The sequence below is a fragment of the Podarcis raffonei genome, chromosome 3 (genome assembly GCF_027172205.1).
Source record: "Podarcis raffonei isolate rPodRaf1 chromosome 3, rPodRaf1.pri, whole genome shotgun sequence".
Taxonomy (NCBI): Eukaryota; Metazoa; Chordata; class Lepidosauria; order Squamata; family Lacertidae; genus Podarcis; species Podarcis raffonei.
Genome location: NC_070604.1, coordinates 112554700 through 112578055, shown reverse-complemented (window position 1 = coordinate 112578055; position 23356 = coordinate 112554700).

Sequence of the window (23356 nt, the reverse complement as noted above, 5' to 3'; positions counted from 1 at the left end):
GTTTTCTTGAGCGCTCTGTAGCGATCTGATCTGCTGGTGCAGAGCCCTTATGTAACATAGCTGCATTGCTCTCTGACTTTGCTGAAATGTGAGGATTGTTTAGGAAGGGCAAGTGGTCCTGTTTTTGAGCAGAGAAGTCATAACCACAGACGATCCACTGGCTCCTTCCAAATCTAGTATTCTGCATACGCATATCGTGGTGCGTAAATGCAGCTTTCTGCAAGTAGAACACCCTAAGTTATCGCGGGGAACAGAGACATAGGGAGCGTCTGGCCACACGCCCTGCTTTATTTAAGGTTGGAACTGGCAACAGCGGTGGAGCACTGCAGAAGAAAAACCACTGGCCAATTAGATGAGATACAAGAGGTCTGAGTCAAGTGTTTGGCAGCGTATCAACAGGAGAGGGAGGACCTCCTTTCCCCCTCTGCCGACAGCCAGTGCAGTCAAGACAATGCCGACTGCTGCATCATGGCTCAGCAACTGGGAGAAAGGCAAAGGGGTGGCTCCTCTTCTCCTCTTTGAGCGCAAATCAACCTTTGCTGGGTTGAGCCCACACTTAACTGTGACGTCAGTCAACGGCTGCAGCTCCCAGTTGGCCCCCGATCACAGTTAACATAGCTGCTGCGGTATGTTGCTTGTTTATTTTATTCCCTTATCATAGAGTTGCAGAGTTGGAAGGGATCCCAATGGTCATCTAGTCCAACCTGCTGCTGTAATGCAGGAATCTCAGCTAAAGCATCCATGACAGATGACCATCCAACCTCTGCTTAGAAACCTCCAAGGAAGGAGAGTCCATAACCTCACAAGGGAGACCGTTCCAATGTCTAACAGCTCTTAGCATCAGAAAGTTCTTCCTGATGTTGAGTCACAATCTCCTTTTTGTAATGAAGCCATTGGTTTGAGTCCTGCCCTCCAGAGCAGGAGAAAACAAGCTTCCTCCCTCTTCCATGTGACAGCCCTTGATATATTTGAAGATGGCTCTCATATCTTCTCTCAGTCTCCTCTTTTCCAGGCTGAAGATACCCAACTCCCTCAACTGTTCCTCATCAGGCTTGGTTTCCAGACCCTTGATCAGCTTGGTTGCCTTCCTCTGCACACGTTCCAACTTGTCCACATCCTCCGTAAATTGTGGCGCCCAGAACTGGACACAGTACTCCAGGTGTAGTCTGAACAAATTACTTAAGTAATTTCTAAGCCACCTTGAGCTACCAAGGTGGCGCAAAACAAAATGGCAGAACAACTGGAAACGAAGTCAACATTAAAACAAGGTGGATAACAAATCGATACGGGATAATGCTCGAAGAAAGTTGCACAATGGAAGGAAGGGGCAGGCAGAGGGAGAGTTTGGGACACCACGGCGTATTCCACACTGCAGGGAAACCTCAGGCCTGGTGGTCAAATGTGGCCCTCCAGGTTTTTCTTTCTCTCACACGCTGTTTCCCTAGCCTAGGGTTTCCCAAACTTGGGTCTCCAGCAGTTTTTGGACTACAACTCCCATCATCCCTAGCAAAGCAGGACCAGCGGTCAGGGATGATGGGAATTGTAGTCCAAAACCAGTTTGGGGAACTCTGTCTTAGGCCTTGTCCCTCACTGACCTTGCTTCACACACCCCTTGCGTGGAAGGAGGGGATAGAGAAAGGGGTTTGAGAGAGAGTAGGTAGCAATTCCCCTCCTATTCAAACATAAAATGGATATTCTGGGCTCCACCCTCTTTTGCCTCTGGCCCTGCCCTCCATTGTCATGTGGCCCCTGACAGCTTGCCCAAAGGGAAATGTGGCCCTCAGGATGAAAACATCCCCCCAAGTCAACTAGCCAGTCAAGGCGGTGGTGGGAAGATCACACCCTAATTCTGGGTTCCCTCAGAAGTGGAAATTTACCGTCGCCGTGTGGGAAGGGCAGGGAAAGGTGAATGGCAGCGCCGCTTTATTGAGTGCTGTTGAGAGACTTGAAACAAGTGACAAAAGGAATCAGGCAGAAAAGATCTTTCGTGTCGTGGCTGATCATCTCCCAGCTGCTCTCAGATTCTTTTGCAGCCCCAAGAGGGACAATATTTCAAGACCTGCTCTGAGGTTATAGAACAGGTAAAGGTAAAGGTAACCCTGCCTGTACGGGCCAGTCTTGACAGACTCTAGGGTTGTGCACTCATCTCACTCTAGAGGCTGGGAGCCAGCGCTGTCCGCAGACACTTCCGGGTCACGTGGCCAGCGTGACGAAGCTACTCTGGCGAGCCAGAGCCGCACACAGAAATGCCGTTTACCTTCCTGCTAGTAAGCGGTCCCTATTTATCTACTTGCACCCGGGAGTGCTTTCGAACTGCTAGGTTGGCAGGCGATGGGACCGAACGACAGGAGCGCACCCCGCCGCGGGGATTCGAACCGCCGACCATACGATCAGCAAGTCCTAGGCGCTGAGGTTTTACCCACAGCGCCACCTGCGTCAAAATGAAACAAAACAAAAACCCCAACACTCCTTGCAAGCAGAAAATTAGCATTGTGGGAAACTACAGGCTGCTTTAAGTCCTGATTCAGTATAAGACAGCTTCCTATGTTCTTATTGCAGGGAGTTCCCTCACCCCCCCCCATAGGATAGCATCTGAAAATGGCTTCCCCAGCCCATAGTCTGAAGTGCTGCAGACCACCCTCCCAATGCCCCATTTTGCCGCATGCGTAGAAAAGGCTGGAGAACGCTCTGCCTTTTTTTTTTGGAAAATGATTTCAAAAGAAAGGAACAGGCCCAGACAATCATTATCGCAGTGCTGGACGAGATCCAGCCCTGAGATAATTTCTGGGAATCGATACAGATTCAAGCCGTTGTCCCCACCCTCTCGGCTAAACATGACTTTAATTTAAATCAGGCCTTGGCCGCAAATGCATTTGCACCCCTCTAGTGAGAGTGAAACAAACTTGTTCACTGCGGTGGGCCAAATTTTTTCTTTCCCCCGCCCACCCGCAGCCCCACAGCCTTAGGAAATTCTACTAAGAGCTATGAGTTATGAATGGCCATCAGCTCTTTCCTTAGAAAACAATTTCCCCTGGATAAGGAAGGGCAGTGGAGATCTTTCTCCTGCCCAAAGTCCCCCCCCCAAACTCCAACCACCTCCACCTGCCTCTGTCCCACCAAGTTCTAGACCAGAACCCTCCAGATGTTGCTCAACTACAACCTCCATCATCCACAGCCTTTGGCCATGCTGGTTGGGGCTGATGGAACAACGTCCAGAGGCCCACAAAATCCCCATCCCTCTCCTAGACCTGTCCCTATATTCCTGGTGGCAGTAAAAACAGCTGTAGGGAGGGTGTTTCAGAGGACAATCTATTAAAAACCCTCTTTATGGGGTGAATTGTCCTCCCCAAACTGGAGTTGTTGTTCACTCCCTTAGAAGGGGGAACAATGTCAAGACTCAAGAGCATAAGAATGTGCCGGATCAGGGCAGTGCCCCCCCCATGGAATCCTGGGAACTGTAATTTGCTAAGGATGCTGGGAAATGCATCTCTGTGAGAGGTAAATTACAGCTTCCATATTTTATTTTATTTTTTAGGGAAAAGCCATGGCTGTTAAAGACATGGTGTCGATGTGACAGGAATCAGTAAACTTTTTCAGCAGGGGGCCAGTCAACTGTCCCTCAGACCTTGTGGGGGGCTGGACTATATTGGGGGGGGGAAATGAATGAATTCCTATGCCCCACAAATAATGCAGAGATGCATTTTAAATAAAAGGACACATTCTACTCATGTAAAAACACACTGACTCCCGGGCCATCGGCGGGCCGGATTTAGAAGGCAATTGGGCCGGATCTGGCCCCCAGGCCTCAGTTTGCCTACCCATGCTCTAGCACAGTGTTTCTCAACCTGTGGGTCCCCAGATGTTGTTGGACTACAACTCCCATCAGCACTAGCTAGCAAGGCCAGAGCTCAGGGATGATGGGAGTTGTAGTCCAACAACATCTGGGGACCCACAGGTTGAGAACCGCTGCTCTAGCACACAACCACTGCTTCAAAGGGTATTCAGGTGCATGATCACCTCTGATACTTTAGGTAGTAGCACACAGCTACTAAGGACAACAGCTGTGTGCTGCTGAAGACTCTCTGTGAATCTGTCTAATCCCCCTTCGGAAGCTACCCAAATGGGTGGGCACCGCCACATCTCGTAGCAGTGAATTCCATAGTTTAACCGTGCGCTCTGTGAAGGAGCACTTTATTTCGTCTGCCCTGAGTCTTCGGCTTCAAGGAGATGACCCCAGAGGGCTCTTGTATTATGCAAGCAGGAGAAAAGCTTCGTGAAACACAGCTGGAGTGTCATCTGCTGCCTTACACTTGGACTGAATCTGGGTGACTCACGAAGGGCTTACACATTTTCAAGTGCAGATCAAGAGAAGCCCTCTTAGTCCTGGCCAACCGAACCCAGAACAGACCAGCAGATTTGGGTGTGGGTTGCAAATCCAATGGTTGGAGGAAATTACCAAGCGGCTGAAATATTCGCAAGAATTCCTTCTCAGAGGGAAGCTGCCAAACAAAGCTGTAACAGTCTAAGAGGCAAAGATAATGGGAACTAAGATTGTGGGAGACCATTTTTTAAAAAAAAGTCATTGACTCTCCTTTTGCTCCCTTTATGCCCTCATCCATAAGAAAGCCCTGAGTGACATTTAAGCTGCATCCAGGTGCAGAATTCAAGAAAATTCTTTGTCCCGATCCTGCTGCCTGCTCAGAGCCCCATTTAGGGCTGTTGTTGTTGTTGTTTAGTCATGTCCGACGCTTCGTGACCCCATGGACCAGAGCACGCCAGGCACTCCTGTCTTCCACTGTCTCCTGCAGTTTGGTCAAATGGGCAAATCTGTCAATTTCAGCTTTTCTAAAGTTTCACAGTTTTCTAATCTTAGCTCTAGTTCTCCATATTTGCAAATTTTTGCACTTTTCAAAAAAGCCAGTGTGGTGTAGTGGTTAAGAGCGGTGGATTCATAATCTGGTGAACCGGGTTCGCTTCCCTGCTCCTCCACATGCAGCTGCTGGGTGACTTTGGGCTAGTCACACTTCTCTGAAGTCGCTCAGCCCCACTCACCTCACAGAGTGTTTGTTGTGGGGGAGGAAGGGAAAGGAGAATGTTAGCCACTTTGAGACTCCTTTGGGTAGTGATTAAGCGGGATATCAAATCCAAACTCCTCCTCCTCTTCTTCTTCTTTAGCGCTTTAGTAAGAATTTATCTTACTAAATTCTGTCTTAGTAAGAAGACAGAAGTGACTGGCGTGCTCTGGTCCATGGAGTCACGAAGAGTCGGACACGACTAAACGACTAAACAAAAGAATTTATCCCAATATACACATTTTTGTATGTAGTGTTCCTCAATGCACATGTTTTTTCAAAGCAATTTGCCCTAAAGGCATTTCTGTATGTAATTTCCACTAATATATGCATTTTTTGTGCACACTTTACACTAGTACAGTGGTACCTTGCTTTAAGAACAGCTTAGTTTATGAACAACTTGGATCAAGAATGCTGCAAACCTGGAAGTAGGTGTTTTGGTTTGTGAACTTTGCCTTGGAAGCAGAACATGTTTCGCTTCCTGTTGAGTGTGTTCCATTTGTAAATTGAGTCCCTCGCTGCTATGGAAAAGCACACCTTGGTTTAAGAATGCTTTGGTTTAAGAACGGACTTCCGGAACGGAATAAGTTCATAAACCAAGGTACTGCTGTACATGCATTTATGTATACATTGCTTGGCTGGAGGACGACACTGCAAACTTTGGAGAAGTGGCGTTTTTGAGTAACGGCTGTGTTTTGGTTCACGTACTTTCTCAGAAAGTGAAAATTAGGTACATTCACCTTTCAATGAGAACGGAATCAAAGTTCTCCCCTGTACCTACTTGGGACTCCTCTGACAACCTGTTTACTGAGCATCCATCCTCATTTGCACAAAGCTTCCGCAGATGTTAGACTACAGGCTCATCCACAACGCACCTGAAAATCCACATCTTCCACATTTGATTTGCCCTCTCTTCTCCTCTGCTGGGCCATACCTTTCTGATTTGTACACAAATCACACCCATTTTCCAATCAGACGTTTCAAGGACCAGGCACTGTATGGCTGATAAAGGTACCCCTGCCCGTACGGGCCAGTCTTGACAGACTCTAGGGTTGTGCGCCCATCTCACTTAAGAGGCCGGGGGGGGGGCAGCGCTGTCCGGAGACACTTCCGGGTCACGTGGCCAGCGTGACAAAGCTGCATCTGGCGAGCCAGCGCAGCACACGGAAATGCCGTTTACCTTCCCGCCAGTAAGCGGTCCCTATTTATCTACTTGCACCCGGGGGTGCTTTCGAACTGCTAGGTTGGCAGGCGCTGGGACCGAGCAACGGGAGCGCACCCCGCCGCGGGGATTCGAACCGCCGACCTTTCGATCGGCAAGCCCTAGGCACTGAGGCTTTTACCCACAGCGCCACCCGCATCCTGTATGGCTGATAATTCCTGTTTATTTTGCTTTTTCATCCTTCCGCTCCTCTACCTGCTCTTCCTCTCTCCAACAGTGCATGCACATCAATGCCCCCCACTCAATGCATTGTTTCGTGGGAAACAGCCGGCAAGGCGTCAGATTCCCAGCTCCATCCTTCCCACCCCCCTTGCCATCTCCCCCCTTCCCTCACACTCATATTTCACAGCTTGTTTGTTTTTCAATTCTTTATCTGCATGCAAATCTGTATATGTGTACATATTGAATTTTTAACTGAATGCAAAACACACACAAAGTACAGTGGTACCTCTGGTTACGAACTTAATTCGTTCCGGAGGTCCGTTCTTAACCTGAAACCATTCTTAACCTGAGGTACCACTTTAGCTAATGGGGCCTCCTGCTGCCGCCGCTGCACGATTTCTGTTCTCATCCTGAGGTAAAGTTCTTAACCCGAGGTACTATTTCTGGGTTAGCGGAGTCTGTAACCCGAAATGTTTGTAACCCGAGGTGTTTGTAACCCGAGGTACCACTGTAATGGCATTTGCCACTAATAGGTGAACCGCCTTGAGATCTACGGGTATAGGGCGGTATACAAAATATAATAATAACAATAATAATGCCAGATTATGTCAAGAGCTAAAAGCAGCCTCACCACGCCAGCCAGAAACGAACATCCTGGTTTCCTGAGAAACAATGATTAAGGCATCCGAGACCCCCTATGCGCCTTCCTGACTTCCCCACAACATACCAAATATGTGGGGAGGACAAAATATGTGGCCACACAGCCCACACCAATTAACACAAGACAGCAAGCCTGTTGCACTCCACAGTCAAAAGTAAGCAGGACAGGCGTCAGAACCAGAAAGAACAAGTGTTATTCCTGCCCCCCTGGACCAGGAGACAGCTAATAATTTGCTAGAGCGCTTATGCGCATCATGTACATCGTGCATGTTCAATGTTACACACACACACACACACACAAAAACCCACGGAAAAATAATCATTTTTTAAAAGGGCTTTTAAGAAGACACCCAGCAGCCACAATTAGCAACCAGCCACAAATGAACAAAATCTCTCCCAGAAACCAGAATGAGAAACCATCAAAGCAGGAGGCAGGAAGGAGGAGGGACTTTGTCTGCATGCAAAACAGGCTCTGGTGGATTTAGTGGATGAGAGCGATAGTGGGTCCAGCAGTCAAGAAGGTGGTTTCTGCACGTTCCGTAGAGGGAAATGAGGGGCAGTTATGGCTTGTCAACCTGGGAAGGGAGCCCATCTAGAAGAAGGAAAGCTCTGATCCTAAACCTCTGCTGTCTTGCAGCTCTACTCATTCCAATTAAAAAAGCAGCCTCATTTTAATAATAGTCCATAGATCAAAACCATAAGGGGGGGGGGAAACATAAGGGTCAGACTGAGTCCAAACCAAAGGCCAGGCGGAACAGTAAACTAACTTGCAGGGTTATTGTTATAAGGATTAATGAGCTGCTATGCATGGAGCTATGCATGGGACGCGGGTGGCGCTGTGGGTTAAACCATAGAGCCTAGGACTTGCCGATCAGAAGGTCGGCGGTTCGAATCTCCGTAACGGGGTGAGCTCCCATTGGTTGGTCCCTGTTCCTGCCAACCTAGCAGTTCGAAAGCACATCAAAGTGCAAGTAGATAAATAGGTACTGCTCTGGCAGGAAGGTAAACGGTGTTTCCGTGTGCTGCTCTGGTTCACCAGAAGTGGCTTAGTCATGCTGGCCACATGACCCGGAAGCTGTACGCCAGCTCCCTCGGCCAGTAAAGCGAGATGAGCGCCGCAACCCCAGAGTCGGTCATGACTGGACCTAATGGTCAGGGGTCCCTTTACCCTTACCTATGCATGGAGCACGTTTAGCACAGACACAAAAAGAGGTAAATAAATGCTCATTGTTCTTATCGTCTAGCAGCAGCATGGCCTTTCAGCCTTCAAACAAATTGTACTGTACTTCTCATGCAGATAGCTACGCAGCTACCCTAGACTAAATAATATGGAGGCTGCAATGGAAGCCTGCAGGCAAGGATAAACTAGGCTTCGCGTCATATCCATGCTCAGAAATATCCCCTCCCCCATTACATCCAGCCTGATGAAACCTTCTGTGTAACTCAGAAGTTTGCCTGTTGCGTTCTGAACACCGGCTGGTCCTCATTTAAAGGAATTACTTCACTCACTCTGCATCTTCCCCCCAAACCAAAATAAGCTGCCGTTTAATTGCAAGACCCGTCACAGCAGCCTTTGTGAATCTCGCTTTGGTTTTTAATACGTTTGTAAAATTGCAGAGGTATGCCACATAATACTAGTGAAAGGAGAAAACTGCCCACCCCTGTTCTCCCGACACATGTTTGGATTTCTCTATTAGTCTATTCCAGTGTTTAGGCTGCCATGAGATAAGGTGGTATTCTGACCTCTAGCTTGTACTGACAGGTGACAAATGATAGCATTTACTTGTTAGTTAAGCGAGCTACTGGATCGGCCTTTAGCAGCCTGTGCCGGCTGGGCCTGATGGCACTTAATTGTCCAAAACATCCGGACTGCTTCCGACAGCTGCACTAGGTCTTCGTGAGAGGCCTTTCGAGGTCGGGCACCTGGGTGCATCTTTCAGCAATGGGAAAACAGGAGGAACTGGCTGGTCTGCTTTGTTGAGCATTTTCATGGTGGGCATCCCAGACATAGCTCGGCGATAAGGGCATCTGGCGATAAGAGCATCTCCAGGAAGGTCAAAGATTGTTCCCTGTCTGGGTTGCAGGAGTGTAGCTGCCAGCCAGTGTGGACGACGCTGAGCTCGATGAAGCAATGACTCATTGCAAGGCAGCTTTCTGTGCCCCTTAAGCACCATCTCAAGTCTGGGCACAGAGAATCATTTCTCTGGAAGAATGGAAGCATTTGCCCTGCTGCTGCGGCTATTGCTCTGATGCAACCACGGTAGCTTGGCATCATAGACAGAAAGAGAGGGAATTCTTGCAACAGAGAGAGGGGAAGACTCTATATTGGCTCTGCTTTCCTAATTTCTAATTACAGCCATTCCTCCAATTCCCGGAAAAGTGAGCCGGGTGCGAAATCAATTTCACACCAGAAGGGGAAACACAATTCCATTTTTAAAACGCAACAATATTTAACAGAATTTATATACCACTTGCTTGTAAATGGAACCTTGGATTTGTAAATCCACATGATTTACCAAAAAAAAAAAAAGAACTTTGAAATTATCAACAGAAGACAAAGTTAAAATCAAGTATTTCAAAAAATTCAGAATATAATTAAAAACAACTGTTAAACTAAAAACAGACTAAAGCACATGCCGACTTCTGCATGTCCAGACAGCACTACCTAAACAAAAATGTTTCTAGCAGACACTAAGAATCATAGAATTGGAAGGGACCCCAAGGGTCATCTAGTCCAACCCCCTGCAATGCAGGAAGAATTCAGTTGCCTGGTATCAAACATGCAGGGAGTTCCAAAGGATAGGTGCTGCCATGTTAGAAGATGGGTTTCTTACAAGTGTTGAAGATATTAAGAAGAATGCTAACATGCGGCTGGTTTGCTTTAACGCTGAAATCTTGTTTTTTAAAAACAAAACGAAACACAAAAATGTCTTTTATTGTCATTCTGCTGAGCTGTTCTTTGTGTGTGTTATTTATACCACTGCTTTCACTGCTACTTTATTGTTATTTATTGTTAATCCCACCACTGTTTTGCAGTGCTGCAAGTTAAATCTAGGCGTTTGGTTGCATCTTTATGCTTTGGAAGTAGGGACGTGAGAGAAATTTCATTCAGTTCACACATAAAGGCAAACCTACCCAATTCAGTGTGCCTTTGAACCTCAACTGCAAAATAGCAGAAGTCTGGGAGCACACTGTGATAATTCCTAACCAACGTGCAGAGCTCCAAAAGGGATGCACAGCTCTCCTTTTTAATATAAACACAGTCATACCTTGCCAACAAAGGTCCGTATAGTAAAAGCTATGGTTTTCCCAGTAGTGATGTATGGAAGTGAGAGCTAGACCATAAAGAAGGCTGATCGCCAAAGAATTGATGCTTTTGAATTATGGTGCTGGAGGAGACTCTTGAGAGTCCCATGGACTGCAAGAAGATCAAACCTATCCATTCTGAAGGAAATCAGCCCTGAGTGCTCACTGGAAGGACAGATCCTGAAGCTGAGACTCCAATACTTTGGCCACCTCATGAGAAGAGAAGACTCCCTGGAAAAGACCCTGTGTTGGGAAAGATGGAGGGCACAAGGAGAAGGGGACGACAGAGGACAAGATGGTTGGACAGTGTTCTCCAAGCTACCAGCATGAGTTTGACCAAACTGTGGGAGGCAGTGGAAGACAGGAGTGCCTGGCGTGCTCTGGTCCATGGGGTACAAAGAGTCGGACACGACTAAACGACTAAACAACAACAACAGTCATACCTTGAGTTACAGATGCTTCAGGTTGCGTTTTCTTGAGTTAGGGACCCGCCAAAACCTGGAAGTACTCGAACGGGTTACTTCCGGGTTTCAGAGGTCGTGCCTGCGCAGTACCACTAAATCGCGCTTTGTGCATGCGCAGAAGCGCCAAATTGCAACCCGCACATGCGCAGACACGCCACTGCGGGTTGCGAACGCTGCGGGTTGCAAACGTGCATCCCACACGGATCACGTCCACAACCCGAGCGTCCACTGTATGCCATTCCCACCCACCCACACTTAAACAAAGCTGAAAAGCAACTGACAGCATCTGCTGACATTCCAAAAGCATCAACTTTTTTTTATCTGTTTACCTCTCCAGCCCTATCATTAACATGGCCCTCTTTCCTCTGGCTATCTCGCCAATGCCCTTTAGCCTTCATTCCAAAAGCAGACTCCAAACTCACACATGCACACATCATCCGGGAGTCAAGGATGCTTGAACACTCTCACTCAAGAAGCAGCAGCTAGAGGCTTCTCAACAATATATCGGATGCTGCCAGCCACAACATTAATGCCAGTTGAAACATCAGTTAAAACAAAACATGCCAGAATGGCAAGGTCTCTTAGGAGAAGAAAAGCCTAAGAGCATCCTTAAGCTGAGGCAAAGAAAATCCCATATCAGGGGTGGCGAAACTCACATTGACTGTGTCCTTGGGACTCTCCCTGCCTGTAAAGTGTCCTCGAGCTCTAATAACGACGATATTGAGAGGCAGTGTGGTGTAATGGTTAGAGGTGTTGGACTATGACTTGGGAGACCAGGGTTTGAATCCCGACACTCAGCCGTGAAACTCCCTGGGAGACCTTGGTCCAGGCACTGTCTCCCAGCCAACCCTACCTCACAGGGTTGTTGTGAAGATAAAAAGCGGAGGTTTCTCTGAAATTTCCACTCCAGCCCTTCACAGTGCTGAAGAGACAAGCTGGGTCAGGGGCATAGCTGTCAACTTTTCCCTTTTCTTGCGAGGAATCCTATTCGGAATAAGGGAATTTCCCTTTAAAAAAGGGAAACGTTGACAGCTATGGTCAGGGATAGGCAACCTAAGGCCTGTGGGCCAATCGCCTTCTCAGTCCGGTCCCCGGACTGTTATGTTGTGGGTGAACATATCAGACGACACAGCGATTCTTCAAACAGCTTTTCTTTATTCAGATGCTAGAACAGAACTGAACTGAGGAGCTCAGTCAGCCTGCTTATATAGAGCTCCAGAACAACGTAACTGTTGCAACTTTCTAAAACTATCCAATCACTGAACGTCACTTTCAATCCTTCATTTGCATAACTATCTACAGTATCCCCCTGCTGGCCCAGGGTGAGAACTTCAGTACATAACACGAACGGTCTGGGAATCAGCATGTTTTTACATAAGTAGAATGTGTCCTTTTATTTAAAATGCATCTCTGAGTTATTTGTGGGGCCTGCCTGGTGTGTTTACATGAGTAGAATGTGTGCTTTTATTTAAAATGCTTCTCTGGGTTATTTGTGGGGCATAGGAATTCGTTCATTGTTTTTTTCAAAATATAGTCCGGCCCACCACATGGTCTGAGGGACGGTGGATGGGCACATGGCTGAAAAAAGTTGCTGACCCCTCATCTGGGTGGTTCCCCCCCCCCCAGCAAAGGTGTGTCTTACCTCTTCAGCAGCTTGAGCCCTTGCAGGTGTTAATAGGTGGGTCACAGTCTGCCTCTGTCACCCATACCAAATGTGTACAAGCAGTACTGTTTCCTTTATACATTTGCCCTATCTTATGCTGGGCAACAGAATAAATTCATAATCCAAGGGATTGCAAAGAAAAGGCCCCAAACATTTATCTTACAATATGGCCAGCTAAAGCTAATTTCCATCCCAAATTCCGCCACTGGCTCCCTGGCTTGCTGCTGCTCTTCATTCCATCCAGAACTTTAAAAAACAAAAACAGCTGTACTTTCCTGACTGCTGTGGAAGAAGAAATAAAATTGCCTTTGCCCCTACCTCCCTCTCAAACTGGCAGGGAAGTTTGCAGATCCATGCAGGGAAGCTGTGGTCACATGCCCACAGCCACAGTAACAAAAGCTTAATTCTCTTTAATCCATGGTCTGTTCTCATGGGGCACAGGTTCTCATGTTATGGCTCACCACCAGGGGTGAACCAAAAATGATTTTGGGGTTTTTTTGGTCTTGGTGTGGCAGTAGTTCCAAGCCAGTCGCCGCATGGAATGGCTCAGGAGCGCAGAGAATGTTTGTGATGGCACCACCGACCCATGTTCCTTACACTGACGCAAGGAGGATTCAAAATATACAGAGGGAGGATGGAGGAGGCATCTTTGATATTATATATGCAGAGTGGGATTCTGAAACCGAAAGCAGGGAGGGTTCAGGCAGGGCGGTTCATCTGCAATTCTGTGAATGCACACCTGGTTTGCAGAGAATCTCATCTTTCATTATTATTATTTTTAAATGAAAAGCAGGATTCCAAACTTCATGGTCTGAAAGGTGTGATGTACTGAGCTGAATCCTAGAACAATAGGATCCAGAATGCAGTAGTCTGATTGGTCCGCAGGAGCCACCCAATCCAGCTCCAGGTGGAAGTGAATCCGCAACCTGATTGGCCTACAGGAGCTGCCTGGAACTAGCCAATCACGCGGGGCACATTGTGTAAATCATGTATATATAGCTAGACGTTTTGGGGAAAGAGTCATTCATTGCTATTACAAGCTGAATAAAGAGCATGAAATTCACACTCGGCTCCAAGTATATTTCAAAAGGTATGCTTGAAAGCCTGCAGGAAGTGTCTAGGAAAGGTTCCCGCATTCAGCTGACTTCCTGCCATAGCTAGGGATGATGGGAGTTGTAGTCCAACAACAGCTGGGGACTCAAGTTTGAGGAACACTGCTCAAGGCTTGCCAGACATGGAAGTGGTTTGCGCACCATTTGGGAGACCCACACAAGTTCGGCCAGCCTTCCCTAACCTGATGCCTCCTGGATGTTTTGAACCACAACTCCCATCAGCCCCAGCCAGCATGGGCAACAGCCAGGGATGATGGGAGTTTTAGTCCAAAACATTAGGAGAGTACAGGGGATGCTCGGGTTGCGAACGTGATCTGTGCGGGATGCACGGTCGCAACCCACAGCGTTTGCAACCCGCGTCTGCGCGTTTACACACGTGCGGGTTGCAATTTGGCGCTTCTGCGCATGCGCAAACGCCGAAATGCAGAAGTAACCTGTTCCAGTACTTCCGGGTTTCAGCAGCCCGCAACCTGAAAAAACGCAACCTGAAGTAGCTGTAACCCGAGGTATGACTGTACCAGGTTGGGAATGCTGGGTGGGTTAAGGTGTTCTTTCCGACGGTGCAGAAATTGCTGCTTAAAATTCCTGCATTATGGAAACACCTGCATTATGAACATTCACACTGTAGCCCTGGCCTGTTTTTAACCCCATCACTTTTTTTATTTTTTAACCAGGAGGGGCCAAAATGCACTCTCCTGCTCAAGACCAGGCTTTTTTGTTCCTGTGTCCAAAACAAGCCTGCTAACTGTGCTGGTTGTGCTCCAGTTCCACGCTAAAAGGCAGAAACATTTCTAAACACCAGTCGCTGGCAACCACAGGAAGGGTGAGTGCTGTTGTGCTCATGCGCTGCTTGCAGGCTTCCCATAATACATTTGGCTGGCTGTGGTGAGAACACGATGCTGGACTAGATGGGCCACTGGCCTGATCCAACGGGACTCTTCTTATGTTGTGATGCTCTTACGTCGCCGAGCCTTAAGAAGCAAATGTATAATTCCTTTTTTCAGCCTCAAACAAAGAGTCATATTTAGCAAGGAGCAGTCACCCACAAAAGGGACGCGGGTGGCACTGTGGGTTAAACCACAGAGCCTAGGACTTGCCGATCAGAAGGTCGGCGGTTCAAATCCCCGCGACGGGGTGAGCTCCTGTTGCTCGGTCCCTGCTCCTGCCAACCTAGCAGTTTGAAAGCACACCAGTGCAAGTAGATATATAGGTACTGCTCTGGCGGGAAGGTAAACGGTGTTTCCGTGCACTGCTCTGGTTTGCCAGAAGCGGCTTAGTCATGCTGGCCACATGACCCGGAAGCTGTACGCCGGCTCCCTCGGCCAATAAAGCGAGATGAGTGCCGCAACCCCAGAGTCGGCCACAACTGGACCTAATGGTCAGGGGTCCCTTTACCTTTACCTTTTAGTCATCCACAAATGGCAGAAGGAAGGCTGAATGTAGTGATTTTACATCACTTGAGCAAATGCCACCTGCAAACCAAGGAGGGGAAAGAAAGGGGGGGAAAAGGAGCCTCCAGCCATTTAATGCATTGTCGAGAAAGAATTTGTGCTAGAATGAGGTAAGCGACAACACTCTCCAGCTCTCATCAACCAGGCCTGATACTATTTTAAGGTATAGCACGGCTGCATTAGCTAGCGTTTGTGGAACAGGCTCGTCTCAACCTCCTGGACGGATGCCAACACATTCCAGCATTTAATGCACAGCTTTGCTTGGGATTTGGTCGCACAGATTTCCGAGACGCAGCCGTCCTCTGCGTTTCCCACATTATAAGGCGATCCACCCTTCCCTAGCATGAGGTCACGTTGTACAAATCTCTGGCTGCAAATGAGAAAAACATTTGGAACCAGCTCCTCCCGAGAGCCCAGGTCACAAAGAGAGCAATTAAAGAAGCTTCCTCCACGAAGGGGAAAAGAAATACAAAATAATGGGAGAAGAAATAAAGGGGGAAGGGGGAATCTTTTAAGAGCTCTGAGGAGAAAATGGTCGGCTGGTTTTTCAGGCTGCTCTAAATCAGCCCAGCTTCCACTGCAGTCGACAAACGATTTGCTCCGCGGAATGTGTGCACAGAGTAACAGCAGTGAAATATTGTGGCTTGGTTACAGCGCACTGTGAAGGTGATGGCAATTCACTTGTAAGAAAAGGAAAGCAGGTTGCCATGGAACCACCAGAAGCGATTTGCTTCCAACATGTCTTTGGCAGTCAAAGCTAGCATGGGCAGAACTGTGGGTTTTCATGCCAAAGAATGAAATAAGCAGAACAAACGGAATAAGGCCTCATCCGCACCAAACATTTGCAGAACTATTGTTATCACTTTAACAGTCATCGCTCCCCGCAAGGAATTGTGGGAACTGTACTTTGCTAAGGGTATAGGGCCTCTGGGTATTTTTCGCTCTATAAGACGCACCAGACAAGACGCACCTGGTTTTTGGAGGAGGAAAACAAGAAAAAAAATATCCTGAATCTCAGAAGCCAGAACAGCAAGAGGGATCGCTGCGCAGTGAAAGCAGCAATCAATCCCTCTTGCTGTTCTGGCTTCTGGGATAGCTGCGCAGCCTGCATTCGCTCCATAAGACGCATATTCATTTCCCCTTACTTTTTAGGAGGGAAAAAGTGAGTCTTACAGAGCAAAAAATACGGTAAATTCAATAAATTATAAAAATAATAAAGGGGGTTTCGAGAGACTCCTGATCTCCTCATGGAGCTATAGTTTTCCAGGAAGGATTGACTATTAAACTACTCTGGGAATTGTAGCACTGGGAGGGAAATAGGGGGTCTCCTAACGGCTCTCAGCACCCATAACTACAGTTCCCATAATCATATTTACCATTCACAGTCCTGGCGCACACAGCCCTGGTTTTCTCAGGCCTGTCGTTGAAGGAGAACACAGGACATGATAACAGCATGAGATCAGCGGTAATGGAAGAACAGGAGCCCTGAAGCTCGATTAGCAGTTGGAGAGACTGGTTAGGCATGATAAACTAACCCGTCTCTTTTCTGCCAGCTTCATAGCTGTCAAATCTGGTTAAGTCAAATGCCACGACTGAGAGAGTACGAACATTTCTTGATTTTTGCAAGCTTCATAAGCAAGGGCCCTATGGATCAGTTTTCTGAGGGGGTCATCTTGCCCCACATGTGTTGATTCAGGCGCTTCGATATGCAGAAAACATATTTTTGTGATTGCCACAGAACATTCATTCCACATTTCTGAGGAGTCTTTATCTTTTTGGCATGGCAGCACCTTTGCTTTGGAATTCCTTTTGGACCATGCTCTTGCCACAATCTGCCAAAATGCTTTATTTTAGCGAGTCTACCCCAGACAGTCTACATTTTAGTGATCATTATTTTATGTATGTTTCTTGATTTTAAACAGCTTTGTGCTTCTTATCTGCGTTTCAACTACTATTGTGTTATATGTACACTGCTTGGAGAGCTTTGCAATTAAGCAAGTTGTAAATCTTTCTAAATAAACCAAGTTGATTTTACCGTATTTATTACACTCACGTCCTGCCTTTTGTCCAAGGAAGCTCAAAGTGGCATACCAGTTTCCCCCACACACCTTGTTTAATCATCACAACAGCCTTGTGAGGCAGTTGCAAGGCTGAGAGAGAGAGACTAGCCCAAGTTCACCCAATGTGCACTGGGGATTCGAACCCTGATCTCCTGGTTCCTAGTGCAGCGCTCTAACCGAACTGGCTGGCGCGCACGCAAAAAGTGCTCTGCAACTAGAGAGATGCATCGACTTTTCAGAGGCAAAGGAGCAAGGCTGAAAGCGCCCTTCAAAAGTCATTGCAACCATGATCTTTCAAGGGTTCCTTCAAGAGCAAATAGGAACAGCTAAACCTCACACTGCATTCCACCGGCGCTATAAATGCAATGCTTAATTAGAATCTTTGCTCCTTACACCACTATGCCTAGTTGCGCTCCATTCCTTCTGCCAAGAACGGCTACAGATCATCTTGAAACGCTTTAATTAGATATTTGTTTATTGTGAGGGAAGTCAGAGGCAGCGCTGGCAGGGCCGGTGGGGTGGGGGGAGGAGGAAAAAGAAGAAGAAATAGCTGTTTGCAACATAATAAACATGTTAAGTCTTTAAAGGGCCACAGGATTCTTTGTAGTTTTTACACATGCAAGAGGTGAACCAGCGTAATATAATACCTTTGCCGTTTATCTTTAAAAATACGCAAGCCAGCCATTGATTTTGATGCGGGGGTGGGGAGGCGAGTGGGGTCTTTGCGGAAGGGGGCATCCTAATTCAGACACAGGATTCTTACGAGACGTGTGGCTGCCTGCCAGCAAAATGGTCTTTCGCAGCTGGAAAAAATAAACACTCTTGGGAGAAATGCTCTACGGTTATGGTTGGCCATAGACACAAGTGAGCATCATTTCACTTAACCACCTAACCCCTGAATGTGGGTTCCAAAACCAGGCAAACCCAGACCCCAGCCGACCCCCAGAGGTCCCCACTCTTCCTTCTGGAGAGGCCCACTCTGTTAAGTTGTGGGTGAACATATCAAACGACACAGCGATTCTTCAAGCAGCTCTTGTTTATTCACAGGCCAGAACAGAACTGAACTGAAGGGTTCAGCCAGCCTGCTTATATAGAGCTCCACTAGAATGCAACAGTAACCATTTTCTGTAACTATCCAATCACTGAACGTCACTTTTGATCCCTTATTTGCATATGTGGACCTGAGTGAAAACTATCTACAGTATCCCCCTGCGGGCCCAGGGTGAGAACTTCACTACATAACACACTCAGTTGTGTGCTAAGGGAAGGTTGCCTTCCATGCTCCAAGGAGGAGAAAGGAGTGAGTCTCCTTTTGCCTTCAGTCCCACGGCAAATGGAGAGGAGAAAGCAGGGAGTGGTTTCTCGCTCCCACAAGGGCTGGGGTGGGGAACCTGGGTCTCTCCTGATGGCACTGAACTACCTATCCCTGACCACAGTAGCTGAAAATGCTAGGAACTGTGCTCCAGTGAGATCTGGGAGGCCACAGGTACCCCATCCCGTGCACTAGGGATTTCACCTGGGGAAGACCTATAGCTCAGTGGTAGAACATCTGCTTTGCACACAGAAGGTCCCTGGTTCCATCCCCAGGAAGCCCAGGTAGGACTGGGAGAGAGCCCCCCCCCTCCTGAAACCCTGGAGAACCCCTGCCAGTCAGTGTGGGCAATCCTGAGCTACGTGGACGAACGGGTATGACTCCGTATAACCTTCTAAGTCAAGGGTCCCCAAACTAAGGGCCGCGGGACGGATAAGGCCCAAGGGACTAGTTTATCTGGCCCAGGGTGACCCCTACCGCCCGCTGACACCCGCTCTTATCAGTGCTGCACTGCACGGCTGCTCACATCCGGGTCAGAGGAGCACAGGAAAGAGCTTGTGCGCATGCGCAAGCATTACACTCATAAAGGTAAAAGGACCCCTGACAATTAGGTCCGGTCGTGACCAACTCTGGGCTTGCGGCGCTCATCTCGCTTTATTGGCCGAGGGAGCCGGCGTACAGCTTCCGGGTCATGTGGCCAGCATGACTAAGCCGCTTCTGGTGAACCAAGGCAGCGCAAGGAAACACTGTTTACCTTCCCGCTGGAGCAGTACTATTTATCTACTTGCACTTTGACGTGCTTTCGAACTGCTAGGTTGGCAGGAGCTGGGACTGAGCAGCAGGAGCTCACCCCGTCATGGGGATTCGAACCGCCGACCTTCTGATCGGCAAGTTCTAGACTCTGTGGTTTAACCCACAGCGCCACCCGCGTCCCTATTACACTCGTACCTCAGGTTAAATATGCTTCAGGTTGAGCGCTTTCAGGTTGTGCTCCGCAACGAAGTAACGGAACAGGATATTTCAGGGTTTCACCGCTCGCGCATGCGCAGACACACAAAATGATGTCATGCATATTTGCAGAAGCGACAAATCGCGACCCGCGCACGCGCAGGTTGCATTCTATTTAGGATGCAAACAGGGCTCCAGAACAGATCCTGTTCGCATCCGGAGGTACCACTGTATTTGCGCATGCGCAAGCGTTATTTCCGGTGCACATCCGGGTCGGAGGAGGCCCGTGCACATGCGCACAAGCTATTTCCGGTGCTCCTCCAACCCGGAAGTGCACAGGAAATAAGCGCTGGAGACACCGGCCCGAGGTGCGGTAGGTTTCCTGACCCCTGGTCTAGGTGCACAGACTGGTTTTCAAGTCTGATGATGATGCTCAGCTCTGCCTTTCTTTCCACCCTCAGCTCTCCAAAAGACTGGTGGAATCCTAAACCAGAGCCCGGAGGCCGTTCTGGGACGGATGTGGGCAAACAAACTGAGGTTGAATCCAAACAAGATGGAAGCGCTGAGCCTAGGGAGATCTACAGCTCTCAAAGGTCTGTTTGCAGCTACTCTGTGATGGGTGGCAGTTTGGGAGTTTCTCCTGGATTCTGCACTGACTGGGGAAGCATCGGTGGCAAGGACTATCTTTTGGCAGCTTCAGCTGGTACGCCGACAGCACTCCTACCTGGGTGGGGAGCTGTCTTAGCCACAGGGACCAGTGTCCTGGTCACATGTGGGCTAGACTAGACTGGTGCAATGCGCTCTAAGTGGGGCTGCACTTAAATGCAGTTCAGATATAGCTGGAGGCCTATTGGGGACAACATGGTCAGCATCTAGGCAACTGCAGTGCCTACTGATGGGTTTCCAGGCCCAATGGAGAGTGCTGTTGAGTCCATCTTGTGGTCCACCCTCTTAGTATACCCCATAGGACAGCAAGGGGGATAACCACGAGAGAGAGGACCTTCTCTAAGTGGCCCCACAGCTATCAAATCGCATTCCGTTGGACCTGTATCAAATTTCTACATTGCAGGGCTTTCTGGAGACCCTAAAAACTTCTTTTTATGGCCTTCAAGGCATTATGTTTAATAACCGAGTGATGGGCTGACTAGACCATGCTCTTTCCAGCTCTGTGGAACATTGTTTAGTGGCCATTTTAAGTCTTAGAATGTTGTCTTAGTTTTCCTTTTTATCTTTTGTTGCTTTTGATGTGTAAGTCACTTTGAGCAGGCATTTGCCCAGGAAAGCGGTCGCTTTAGAAAAAAGAAACAGGCAAATAAACACATAAGCAGTTGCAGGTGGTTGCAGTTGATTAATTGTCAACCAATTAATTGTCAACCAACCGGGGAAGCCCGCAAGCGGAACTTTTGAGGGCAACAGCACTCTCCTCACTTGCAATCTGCATGCTGCTTCTGACAGTAGAGGCAGAATATAACTATTGTGGCTGGTAGCCACCGATAGCCTTATACATAAGCACAAACCTGGTAACCATGGAATGAATGGAAGGATATGCATTTGTTTGAATGGGCTAGTGGAGAAGGAGGGACAGAGCTTACCATCCACTTTCTGCTAGTATATATACTGTGTGTATGTATGTATATATACATATATATATATAATGTACACTTATAACTTTTGTGGACATACAGGAAAGGACAAAACAGGACAAAATCATATGCATGTTTACTCAGAGGTCCCACTGCATTTAAAGATTGCAGCCTCAGTTAATCAATCAACTGGGTGGTGTTGTTTTTTAAAGCATAGAATCCATCTTATTAAAATGTTTAATTCTTTAAAAGTTTCAAGTGGTTGACAAGACTCTTGAATTTCCCCATTATATTAGTGGAATGGGCTTTTCACTCAAATGGGAATTTAACATACAGACAAGATTAGTCATCCAAAATCGCAGCTTATTCGTATGGATGTTCTGCACGATAATTATATGCTAGCGGTTTTCTTCGGAGTTTGCTGGTGTATAATGTGAACCCATTAAAACCTCCACAGAAGATTTCACTGCTCCCCCAAGGAACTTGTTCCACTTCCTTGTACTTTTTCTTACACTGCAGCAATCTTAAGAGCACTACCTCCTTAATTTCAGGCAATAATGCATTATGACCAAAACCTGCCTTTCCCTATTGCAGCTTTAATCAGCAAATGTTCTTCGGATGCACGGCCATTATCAGTATCACGGCGTCCCAACAGAAACACCCAGGGGACACACAGGTTTAAATTCTACCATCCAAGGATGGGGAATCTATGACCCACCAGATGCTGGGCAATAGCTCCCAGCCTCCCTGACCATTGCCCATGCTGGCTGCAGCTGACGGAAGCTGGCATCCACCAACACCTGGCTCTCCACCCAGTTTTGTGCCAAAGTAAACTGAAATGCAAGGGACGTGGGTGGTGCTGTGGGTTAAACCACAGAGCCTAGGACTTGCCGATCAGAAGGTTGGCAGTTCAAATCCCCGCGACAGGGTGAGCTCCCGTTGCTCGGTCCCTGCTCCTGCCAACCTAGCAGTTCGAAAGCACGTCAAAGTGCAAGTAGATAAATAGGTACCACTCTGGCGGGAAGGTAAACGGCATTTCGGTGCGCTGCTCTGGTTCGCCAGAAGCGGCTTAGTCATGCTGGTCACATGACCCGGAAGCTGTACGCCGGCTCCCTCGGCCAATAAAGCGAGATGAGCGCCGCAACCCCAGAGTCGGTCATGACTGGACCTAATGGTCAGGGGTCCCTTTACCTTTACCTAAACTGCAATGTATTCCACTAAAACTGACTGCAGGTACACAAAGAGGGTGGCAGCAGATAAGACCTCAGCCAGGCCAGATGTCTACCTCTTGCCAGCCTTCCTGCTTAATAACCACCCCAGCTGCTTCCTTAGTCTCACATGTGTTCCTTGGGATAGCTCAGTCGCTAGAGAATCAGAATCTTAATCTCAGCTTCATGGGTTCAAGCCCCGCATCTGACAAAAGATGCCAGCATTGCAGGGGATTGGTGTAGAGGGCACTTGAGGTCCCTTCTACAATTCTATGATTCTAAGTTCTGAAGCAGGGTCTGGATGTGGCCCTCAAGGCCTCTCTATGTGGCCCTCTGAGCTCTCCATAGGCCACACCCCTCGCCGGTCCTGGCTTTGTACACTGAGAGTTTTTGCCTGGCTGGAATGTGTCCTTGAACTCTGGTATTCCAGCTTGTTTATCCAGATGGAGAGTATAGAGAGAGATGCCCAAGTGCGTGTGGAAACTAGCCTGCTGTACAAAGGTAAAATTTACACCCCTTGCTCTGCTCGCATTTCCTCCGCCCCCCCTCAAAAGGTTGCCAAGAAGAGAATATGGCCCCCAGGCTGAAAGGTGTTTCCCACCCCTGTCCTTAAGCTGTGCTGTTTCAGTTGTGTTTCTGTCTGTAATCTTTGCCGTGCGGTTTTATCTTTAACAAACTCCATTCGCCTCAGAACATCTGGAAGAAATTATGTCATTGGAGTGACCCCACCACCACTCCCATTGTTTAGGAAACCAAGTGTGCGGATTTTTAAAATCCAGATGTTTCTGAAAAGGCACACAGGTGATTGCTAGACATGCTCCACAGCTGTGTGCACAGAAGATGTTTAGCTCTCATTGAGGTGGCAAACCTGTGTCTGGCTTGTGCCTCTTCATACTGCAAATTGAGGTTTACATATTATTATTATTATTATTATTATTATTATTATTATTATTATTCAGTTGTACCTTGGTTTTCGAACAGCTTAGTTCTTGAATGCTTTGGCTCTCGAACGCCGCAAACCCGGAAGTGACTGTTCCGGTTTGCAAACTATTTTTGGAAGCCGAAAGTCCGAGAGGGCTTCCGTGGCTTCTGATTGGCTGCAGGAGCTTCCTGCAGCCAATCAGAAGCCACGC